At 42.8% G+C, this 11,135-nt stretch overlaps 2 pseudogenes; both read right to left on the bottom strand.

Annotated features, from left to right (window-relative positions):
• Positions 1–3,368: 3,368 nt before the first annotated feature.
• Positions 3,369–4,597, bottom strand: LOC115683654 (GDP-mannose 4,6 dehydratase 2-like; annotated as a pseudogene).
• Positions 4,598–6,886: 2,289 nt separating this feature from the next.
• Positions 6,887–10,563, bottom strand: LOC115683652 (la-related protein 1C-like; annotated as a pseudogene).
• Positions 10,564–11,135: the final 572 nt, after the last annotated feature.

Here is an 11,135-nt window from a genome sequence, read left to right as displayed (position 1 = left end):
GCTTACTACCAGAGAGAGAGAAGACCAGAGCAAATGCAATGTAAAGTGAGATACGGAGTCGGAGCCAGATTCTGATTCTTCAAAACTGCGAATGTGTATACGATGTGCAGTGTCAGGGAGCGTACATCGCGACATACAGAAGCAGGCAACAGTGGGCCTTCATCATGCCCCCTTTGGACGCTCTCTACCATGCACTCATTCCAACACCCAACCCGCCCCGAAAGATCAAATTTTGACAGGGGCCGTCCATTCCATTTCAACAGTATCAATATCCAACCCCACCAACGAAAAAGGAAGAGTAAACCCCAACTCCCCAAGACCAACCAGATTGTTACACTTCCATTCTGCTTTTGTTGTGCAGACAGAAGTTTCGTTAGGGTTTGTTTTTTTTTTTTTTGGTCAGCAAGGGTTTGTTTCATGTGTGTGTTTTCTTTAATGGGTGTTGGAGAGAGCGACCGGTCTCGGCAACCCCTCCCCTCCCCCCGAACGTTATCTCGGGAGTTCCCCATTCATTCGTGATAGGATATTCGGTTCGAGTCGAAATTGAGCGAGCTCGTTGCCGCTTCCCATCGCAATGCTGGTGAGATTAGAACCGAGGTTATCCTGGCGCCGTGTACAATCGAAGCTACGCCGCAAACGAATCGAGAATTTTCGAGGCTGAGTAGCAAGTGAGAGATTTGAACATGTAACCAAAGAGGTCTCAAAACCATTTGAAAAGCTCACTACTAGGCCATTTGTGCTAAGGGTGAGCTTGGTTCCGAGGTAAAATCAAGAACCGAAGAATCAATCTGGTGGGAACTGGTTCGGTTTTAGATTTTAGGTTATGCAATGTAGGCTTCAGGTTCCAAAAATAGGGAAGCGGTTCCAACAGACAGGTTCCAAGTTCTAGGTGCAGGTGAACCTGGAAACTTGTGGACCTAGATACTGAAATAAGTCTTTGTGTTTTTCTTGTTCTATATCTTCGCGCAATCCTACAGTATTCCGTGGTGTTTTATGATGAGCATGTAATATAGAATCACTAGTGTGAGCTTCCATTTCCAGTAATATTCATGACTGAGAATTTTACTTTGTTAATATTTTATATTCGTCGTGTATTTAAATATGAGTTGTGAATTGTATCATTATCCTTTGTTTAAACGATACAAAGAACTGCGTTTAGGAAAGAAAATTGTAAATCATTTATTTTCTGTAAAACGGACTCACTTGTCTCGAATTTCGAGTCTTAGAGCAACTGTTTTTTTTTTGGCGGTATGGAACGGAATTAGAGAATGGAAGGGGAACGAAACGCAGCAATGATTCTAATACCTCTGTTTGATAAATCGGGGGAATGCAATGCAATGCAATGAGAACTTTTGTGTTTGGCTGTAAGCAAAAACTTTTCTGAAATTAGGATTGAATGAGCATTTTTAATAAATTTAATTGTATTGTACTCACATTATTAGTAAAATAATTGATATTCGTTAAGAGTAATTCATAATTTTTAATGATTCATAATTAATTAATTATTAATTATTATCCATAAAATAATGATATAAAATCGACGTTTCTTAAATATTAGTCATAATTATTAATTACTTTAGACTAACCGTTTAAACTCTAAGTAATTGGATGATGTAATAACTTCTTAAATAGAATTTTTAATTATTAACAAATTATTATTAATCAATTAAATATCTAATATTAATCACACTATTCATTTATTAAAAAATCTAATTATTTAGTAATAACTTATATCTATATTGTCTTTGTAATTTTCTTTTCATTTTAACTAATACTAATTAATATTGTCGTGGCAATTTACTTAATAAATTTTTGGTGAAAAAAAGGAAAGGAATGGGCAATCCAAAATGGAAAGCCCGTTCCTTTCAACCAAACATAACATATTTATAGCTCTAGAAACAAGGTCATGCCATTTTAAATAGATGTTTAGCTTGTATTTAACGAAAAACCAAAACTTAGATTCAAAAGTCATAGTTGAAATGAAATATATATAGTTGCGCGAACCATATCTCTTATCCTTACAGTGAATATGAATAAAAATCAAGCTTTCCAAACTTCACGAAAGGTCTGATTTTTTCCTAAATTCAAATTTCAAACAGATTCACGGCTTCGATCCTTCTATTTGTCCAATATAAGACGATCTTTACTTGATTTTGGTAAGACTAATTTTGGACTAAGCAGGAACATTTCATTCAGGCTAATCCCGAGCTGCACATTTGGGCCTTGTTGCTAAAGCAGTGACATGAATGAAGCCCTCGATTCTGCCCAGGTTTATGGACCGAATGTTTCATGAGAAAAAGCCACACCTTGTCTCTTGATCCAAAACATTTCGTTTCCACAGATTTTCATCACTGTATGCTGCACCATTGTCAGAGCAAGTGAAAGTAAACACACACAGGCTTCCAGGTCATCCGAAGCTCATCCGAACTTTGAACAAGAAAATGTACCAATTGAAAGCGAATGAATAGGGTCAGTTGCAACGCATCCAACAGACATTCGAGCTCATTGGTCTACTCGACAAAGATTAGACATTTAGGGCCCGTTTGGCAACGTGCCAAACAGTGAAAATTTCTGTTCTTTTGTTCCCAGAAATAGTTTGGGAACAGAAATGCGTTTGGTAAACTTTTTGTTCCCGGGCACATTTTTGCAAAAATTTGTGCCGAGAAACAGTTTTGGAAGAGAAACAAGAAGTAAAAAAAAGTTGCTTATTGTTTCTCGGCACAATTTTGAGAATCAGGTTTTTTTCTTCTTTTTCGTTTTTTTCTTTTTTTATTTTTGTGTTGTTCTTCCCTGGGCTGGGCTGGTGGCTGGCGACCGGCCATAGCCCAGGGCCGGCGAGGGCGTCACGGCCCTCGCCGGCCGGCGGTGGAGGTGAGGGTTGCCCTCGCCGGCGGAGGCGAGGGCGAGGGCTGGACCCTCGCAGATCAGGTGAGGCGGCCTCGCCCAGAGACGGCGAGGCTAGGCCTCGCCCAGGCGGCGAGGGTCCAACCCTCGCCCTCGCCGGCCCTGGGTTGTGGCCGGTCGACGGCCGCCGATCGCCGACGACAGGCCATGGCCAAAGAAGAAAATTGGTAGAAAGAAAAAAAAAATTAAATAATTCAAAATATTATCAAAATATTATTTGGGAACAGAAATTTTGTGTAGTTACCAAATGCATTTCTGTTCTTTTCTACTTTAGGAATAGAAATTTTGGTCAGTTTATCAAATGCTTTCAAATATTCAGAAATTGTTTCCGGGCACAGAATAAAAAAAAATTATTTCTGTTCAGAAATAGTTCCCGGGCACAGAATGGTATTCATGCGCACCCTTAACTGGTGAAGAACTCATGCTTCATCCCAAGAACATCTCAAACCCTTTAAACCTCGAAAAAAACAAAATATGTACTTGCATCCAGCCGATCTTCTATTAAAAAACTAAAAGAGAGCACAGGGTTAAGAAACAGAGCAGCAAGAGATGAGAAGTACCGAATACTCAGGGCTGTTGCTGAGCATCCATGTACCCAGCATCAACAAGAACCTTCTCAAACTTAGCCAATTCAATGTCCTCGCCAACCATCATCTTCGTCAACTTCTCAAACCCAACCTTGGGCTTCCAACCCAACACCTTCCTGGCCTTACTTGCATCTCCCTTCAAGTAGTCGACCTCCGCCGGTATGACATACCCCACCCCTCGATCACCACATGGCCATTGCAATGCAGGTCGACTCACTCAACCGATCCCGTTTTTCTTGCTGCAGCATCAACCACATCGCCTCCACGTAGTCCCCAGCGAACCCCCAGTCGCGGTAGTCGTCCACATTCTCCAGATCCGCCAACAACAGCTCCCTCTGCAGCCCGATCTTGATCCGCCCCACAGCCCTCGTGATCTTCCGGGTCACGGAGTTCTCGCCCTGCCTCGGGGACTGGTGGTTGAACAGGATCCCGTTGCACGCGAACTGCCCGTTGGCCTCGCGGTAGTGCATGGCGTTCCAGTAGGCGGCGCACTGGGACGCGCCGCACGTGGACCGCGGGTGGAACGGGGATTTCTCGGACAGCGGCAGCGGGTCCCGTCCTCTCCTGCTGTTCCACTCCCCAGGTTCGTCAGACTTCGTCTCGAACATCTCCGAAGACCCAGCCTGGCAGTAACGGATGTGGCTGCGGCCAGTAGCGGAGACGTGAGAGCGCACGGCCATGAGGAGCCGGAGGGCGACCGTGATCGTGGCGACGGCATCGGCGGGGAAAGAGACCGCCACGTCGGAGTGGGCGGCGAGGTTGTAGACCTCGTCGGGGGAGATCGTGTCGATGCAGCGGCGGAGGGAGGACGCGTTGGTGAGATCGGCGCAGTGAAGCTTCATCGTCCGGGCCTTGTGGGTGTCGACGTCGATGGGGTTGACTCGTCCGGTGTTGAAGTTGGAGGAGCGATGGATCAGGCCGTGGACCTCGTACCCTCTGTCGAGCAAGAACTCGGTGAGGTACGACCCGTCCTGGCCGGTAATGCCAGCGATCAGGGCCACCTTGCGGTGGTGCTGTGGCGGCGGGGCTTCGATGTTGGCTCCGGATCTGGATTGGGGCGTGCCATTTCGGATCGCCATCGTCGCGTTCGGATTAGGAGTGAGCAAGATGGACTGCCCGAACCGGGACCGGACCGGATCAACCGGTTTGGTCCGGTTCTAGGGAATATCGGTCCGGTTTCCGGTTCTTAAAAATGGAACCAATTCCTGGTTCTAGGGTGGGAACCGGACCGACCGGACCGGTAAATATATATGTTTCTAATTTTTTCACATATATATTTAATTACTTTTTAAAATTTTTGAAAAAAAATATAAAGCCTAATCTAATTTCCTCAATTTCCTCTGGTCTTTACCAATAAGTAATTGGTCCCATTGGAACTGGTCCGGTCCACGGTCCCGGGACTAGCCAGTCCGATCCCCAGCCCTAGAAATTGGGAACCGGTCCTCCCGGTTCAGTTCTCGGTTCTTGGATTGGATCGGATCGGGAACCGATCACCCCTAGTTCAAATGGCGAGACGGGTCTAGGGTTTTGAGGAGATGTAGAGGGGGCGATGCATGGGAGTTTTTGGGGGAGATTTTGATTTTTAAGAGGTGATAGAGGAACAAATATGTGCTCTTTTTTTAAACTGACTAATGATATTGCGCCACGTGGGTATTGGAAGGACAGTATGGTCAACATGGAGAAGTCGGTGAAAACTCCGGAGATGGGGATCTGGTGCTCCTCGAGGACCGGATTTACCGTGCGACAGCGAGTACGATGCATTGTGAACCGTCCGATGAAGGCACCTCGTAAAATAACGGCCTAAAACCCCAAAAAAAACTCTGACTTTAAGCTTAGTCCTAATTTTTATCCTAAGTTTTTTTTTGTTCCATAAAAAATCCAAACTTTAGGTCCGGTCCCAATTCAACTCTAAACTTTTTTTTATCTTATGAAATACTCCAAACTTTAGGTCATGTCATAATTCTATTGTCTAATCCCAATTCTACCCTAAAATTGTTTCTGTCTCATAAAAAATAAATACAAATCCACCCCCGTTAACCTTTTGTTCAAAATTTTTTGTTGACAACCGAGAGATGGAAAACTTTTAAGCACGAGTTATTCGAGTGTCTCAAAGGCGAGCTCTCTCACCGCGAGAGATGGAATACTCCCGAGCATGGGAGATTGAAGACTGAAAGCAAAATCGAAGATCACGTGCAAGATGGAAGGAAAACCCTCTTAAGAGTAAGTGCAATTGATAAAATATTAAAATTCAACCTTAATTGCTCTAGTTTTTACCCAAATTTCATATCCAATAAGATGTTATCTGAGCTGATGTAGAAATCCATCTCCAAAAGACTATTTCTTGGATATGAAATTTGGGGGAAAAAGTAGAGCAATGACGTGAAAATGTCACGTAAGATCATTAAGGGCGACTTTGGACAGAGGGTTAACGGGGTAGATTTGGGATTAAAAGTAAAAGTTTGTGATTTTCTTATGAGACAACAAAAATTAGAGTAAAATTGGAACTAAACCTAAAATTGTGATTTTTTTTTATGAGACAAAGGAAGCTGGGGGTTTTTATGAGACAGAAGAAAGTTTAATGTACAATTCGGACCAAAGCTAAAGTTTGAGGTTTTTTAGGGTATCAGGTGGATTTCAAAATAGATAATTAATTTTATTATCTAATACTAATTAATAATTAATAACAATTAATATTGTCTTGGTTAAAAAAGGAAATGGTTCCTTTCAACCAAACGTAACATAAGAGATAAAAAACTCCAAGTTTGTAGTTCTAGAAACAAGGTCAAGTCATTTTAAATAGATGTTTAGCTTGTATTTGATGAAAAACCAAACTTAGATTCGAAAGTTATTAGTCGAAACGAAATATATATAGTTGCGCAACCCATGCTCTTTTTCTTACCGTGAATATATATAGAAATCAAGCTTTCCAAACTTCACGAAGGCATGCATTTTTCCTAAATTCGAATTTCAAACAGATTCACAGCTTTGATCGTTCTCTTTCTCCAATATAAGATGATCTTTACTTGATTTTGGTTGACTAATTTTGGACTAAGCAAGAACATTTTCATTCAGGGTAATCCCGAGCTGAATCAAGCCGAACAATGAGCTTTTTCGGCTGCAGATTTGGGCCTGGTTGCTAAGCAAAGACATGAATAAAGTCCTCGATTCTGCTCAGGTTCATGTACTGAATGTTTCATGAGAAAAGGCCACCCTGTCTCTAAATCAAAACATTTCGTTTTGACAAGATTTCATCCCTGTATGTTGCCCCATTATCAGAGCAGTGATACCAGCAGACACCAAGTGAGTTGATAATCTTACATGGAAACATTTCAAACGAGGAAATAAAGACACTGCAACTCACATCGGCTAGAACATTAACTAGTCGACACCCAGAATATATGAATGCGTATAAACATGAAAACGACAAAATCAGGTTCGATTATATGTACATTTCATTAAAGAAAGGCATGACTGCCTATGACTCTATTCGGAGACAACTTCTGAGCAGGCAAATATCAAGATGGGGCAAAGATGAGTACATCTAAAGAACATATTGGAATGACAAAGACAAATTCGAGTTGACAGGGCATGGCGTGATCAAAGACAGAGCAGTCGTGTGGCCAGTTGCAGCATCAACTAGAACTGCTCCTTCCCTCCTTTTCTTGTGAAAAAGCATGTATCATCCAGTGTTCACTTTCTTGCATCTTTTGGCATTGTATCTTCAGCATCGCCTCAAAGATTGAGCAAAAATAACCATCCGAGGGGCGAAAACTAGGTCCCAAGATGACACATCAACTTCAACAAGCATTATCCTGATGCATGTCTCATCACTCGTGCAATCAGCTCGACCAGCTATGCCTTCCATCGGCTATTGATCCGCAATTCATAAGCCTTGTTATTCCTTTTCTAATTTTCCTTTGTTTGTGTGCTTAACAAGAATGTATGTTCCATACCCTTCGGGCAAGGTTGTCAGTCTGAGGTCTCTCACATTACAGTGCACTCCCTTTTTCGGCCAAAATACAGTGAAACGGATCTAACAAGATGATGACCCGACTGGCTTCCATCTGGCTAGTCTTTACACACAACGAGGATCTATCCACAAAAGCATCAAGAAACGATATGGCATGTTACAAGCACGGCGATGGTCAGTAGCCCAAATCACCGAGAGATGATTTTCTGAATGCCCAGTGTATCTACTGGACTGGAGGGCTTGTATCGCTGGAGACCATGAAGTCCTTAGGAACAAGCCATTTCTCCCAGTCATCTCGCTTCCTAACCATTTCGCCCTAAAGTACAACCAAATCAATAAAGAAGAATCCACAATTAACTAATACAGCGTGTAACGAAACAGAATTATATATAATGTACATACTTAATTTAGACTCAGCTCATGCATGGAGGGTTACTAAATTATACCTGTATTTCCAACATGGTTGAAGTTCGTATGGCATCTAAAATAAGATTAATATCTCTCGTCATACTTGAAACCTGCATAAAAGCGCACAGAACATACTGTTTATTGACTCACGTATTGGGAACAGAACGTCATGTGGAAGAACCCGGCAATTCATGCATTCACAAATATGATTCAGTTTTGCACTCGACTTCACAACATTATCACATCCTGTGGCTAAGATCAAGTGAAGATTGGGAGTGTAAAATGCAATTGAACACGAGAAAAGAGTTTTAAAACTGAATATGTGGTTGGAGCATAGAGTAAAAATGTAACTTCCGTGCCAGGGGATAATTTTTGAACCATATGGAGTTGCTCTACTGATACCTGAATCTGACTAGACAAAAGTTGATTGACAATATCGAAACGTCTCCTTTCCCAATCTCAATTGTTAACTCAAGTGTGTATTTAGAAATTAAGAAAGAACTAACTTCTGCTTCACCAAAAGACTTTATACTTAACTACAGCTTCAAAGATCCAGACAATAACTTCGTACTGTACTATCAGAATGCACACTCAAGCACATGTGCGCACACAAAGGTGTCAAGCTCTTTGTTGTTAAATATGTAGATACTTATGTTCCCCTACGATCTGCCAACACATAAATCTGAAAAATCGAAAGTCTATAAACACAAAAAATTGCAGAAAAACCATAACAGAGCAACACGATGAACAATGTGCTTCTCCATGCGTTAGATACCTATATATAAAATTAAATCTAACAGCAATGTAAGACCACACTCAGCTAAAAAAGCAGTATAGAACTGCGCCATCAACTAAATCAACCCAAAATAAACTCACCTTCTTAAACGATGCTATTATTGAAATGTGGACCCAGCCCTGTCCATTCCATTCCTTCCGAAAGTGGAGATCTTTTATTAAATTCTCCTTACTGCAAGAGCGAATTGAATGACAGATAGAGTCAGAATGTCAGAAAGGAAAATTGCAGTTCAAGCAAGAATGATGAAAGAGAGATATATAAATACCTGAAATAATACTCAATCTGCCTCAATATCTCAAAATGCAATGGAGAATAGACAGCTAGAGGAGGCAGCACTGGAAAGGGGCTGCCGGCTTGTATATCCGGGGGTAGAGGCGGGAAAAAATGAGGCGCCATCTCTGACAAATTATTGAGATATCAATAACCAAACATGTAGCAATTTAGCAGAGAGGAGATGGACAGTCAATTTGGCTTTACCAGGAGGATAGGCTAAGAGGTTACCCAATGGAAACGCCTGTGGTGGGATTACTGGATGATAAGGATGAAGAAAAGGGAAAGGGACTGGGGGTGGCGGCACCGGCCTCATGAACCTGGGACCAAATCCTCCAACTTGACGAGAAGGCCACTCTCGATTTCCTCGCTGTTGGTCGTGCCTCACCATTTGCTGGTGAAAACCAGCAGCACGTACATGTTGCCCACCGCTACGGTATCTGAAAGAAGAGCTCCGCGGCTGCTGATGCCCATTCCTCCAAGCTGGGCTAGTTTGTTGAGAGTCAAAACCGCCATTACGCCTAGTTGATCTTTGGCGGTTTGATGGCGTTATGTGGTTTGGAGTCTCGACTTCATTGGTTTCAGTTCCCTATAGGAAAAAAAGGCAGAAAATTAACTAAAATAAACCAGACAGAAAAACATGACAAAAGCTACACCCACCCGAATAAACAGACACAACTGATCAACAAAACCAGAGACAGAAAAGGGAAAATAATCCCGGACCTCATAAACTAAACTTATGTCCATCTCTTCTCTAAAGTACAGATTCAGTCGCCTACATACACACGGAAATTTGTTTCCATAATTACACATTGCTAGAATTGAGACGAAACAACACTCTACCTCCATCGTTCTCTCTCCCTCAGCACTCAGCGAATTTAACAGAAAATTCAGGAAAAAGTTTGCAACTTTGGCTATGCTTATATTAAAGCAGTTCAAGAAAGGAAAGAAAGAAAAAAAAAGAGAAGAAAAAAGAAAAACTGCACCTTTTCCGATCCATCCCAACTCCCCATCATTCTGCTCCTATGCATTCAATTATATGTTCACTTCACGCTCTATTTTAAGAAGCAGAAGATCTACAATTCCAGAGGCATATCTGAACGAACACACAGCAGAAATCCAATACACATCGCATCACGCTCCCAACACTCTCCAGTAATAATCCCAGTAGCGAAAGAAGATCGCCATCGTGTCCAGATTGATACGCAAAACTCGTCCCGCGGAACCAAACGGAGCAACGAGCAGAAAATCGAAAAGCCCAAAAAAGAGAAGGAAGAAAAAGTCACCTCCGATACGGAGAGTTCCGACAACCCATCAGCTAAGTCATCGGCGCGGGGGAATCCGGCGACGACCTCGACGAGGAAGGAGCGGAAGCCCTAGCGGGTGGCGCCGGGGGAGGGCGGGCCACGCGCCCGGCCCGAGCAGGCCGCCCCCGGCCTCTCCGCCGGCCGGCTTGCTCCGCGCGGGGGAGGGGGCGCCCCCCGCAGCATTGCCGTTGGGCTCGCCCGGGCCGTCCGATCTCTCGGCCTCCGCCGCGGGGGGCGGGGAGGGCGGGGGCGGGGGCGCGATCGCGGCCATCGGCGGCTGGAGGCGGGGACCACTCTTCTCGCGGCGGAGGGGAGGGGAGGGGAGGGGCGGAGGAGGGAAGGGAGGGGAGGGGAGGGAGGGAGGGAGGTGGCGACGACGGGGAGGAGGAGGAGGAGAGAGAAAGGCGCCGCGTCGGCTTTATACAAAAGAACTTGCAACGTTGGAAGGAATTCGTGTAGGAATAGGATTGCGACCTTCCTTCTCAAGAGTCCGATTCCGAGTCAGCTCTAATTTTTCTTTTTGTTAAAACTTAAAAAAAAAACCGAGACAATATATATATTAATGTATGTATATATATGTATCTGTGTATGTATATATATTTTTGCATATATTATCATTGAAAATATAGAGAGTTTTTCGAATAAATGCGACAGGATGTACATTAAAAGCAAATCTAGGTAAGTCGAAATTTGAATAGTTGAAATTTATCTTATGGATAGATGGACAGTTATTTAATATATATATATATATATATATATATATATATATATATATATTCTTTTGATATCGGATGGATATCCTTTCTCAAACGGATAGTGCCCATTTTGCGTAATCCACACTGTTATATAATTATAAGAAGTTAGCACTCATTATTTTTGGCTGATTTGGATCT

The sequence above is a fragment of the Syzygium oleosum genome, unplaced genomic scaffold (genome assembly GCF_021117445.2).
Source record: "Syzygium oleosum isolate NSW1041296 unplaced genomic scaffold, Sole_v2.1 Sole_v2.20, whole genome shotgun sequence".
Lineage (NCBI taxonomy): Eukaryota > Viridiplantae > Streptophyta > Magnoliopsida > Myrtales > Myrtaceae > Syzygium > Syzygium oleosum.
Note: the sequence above shows the minus strand (reverse complement) of the source record. Positions and strands in the feature narration are given on the sequence as shown.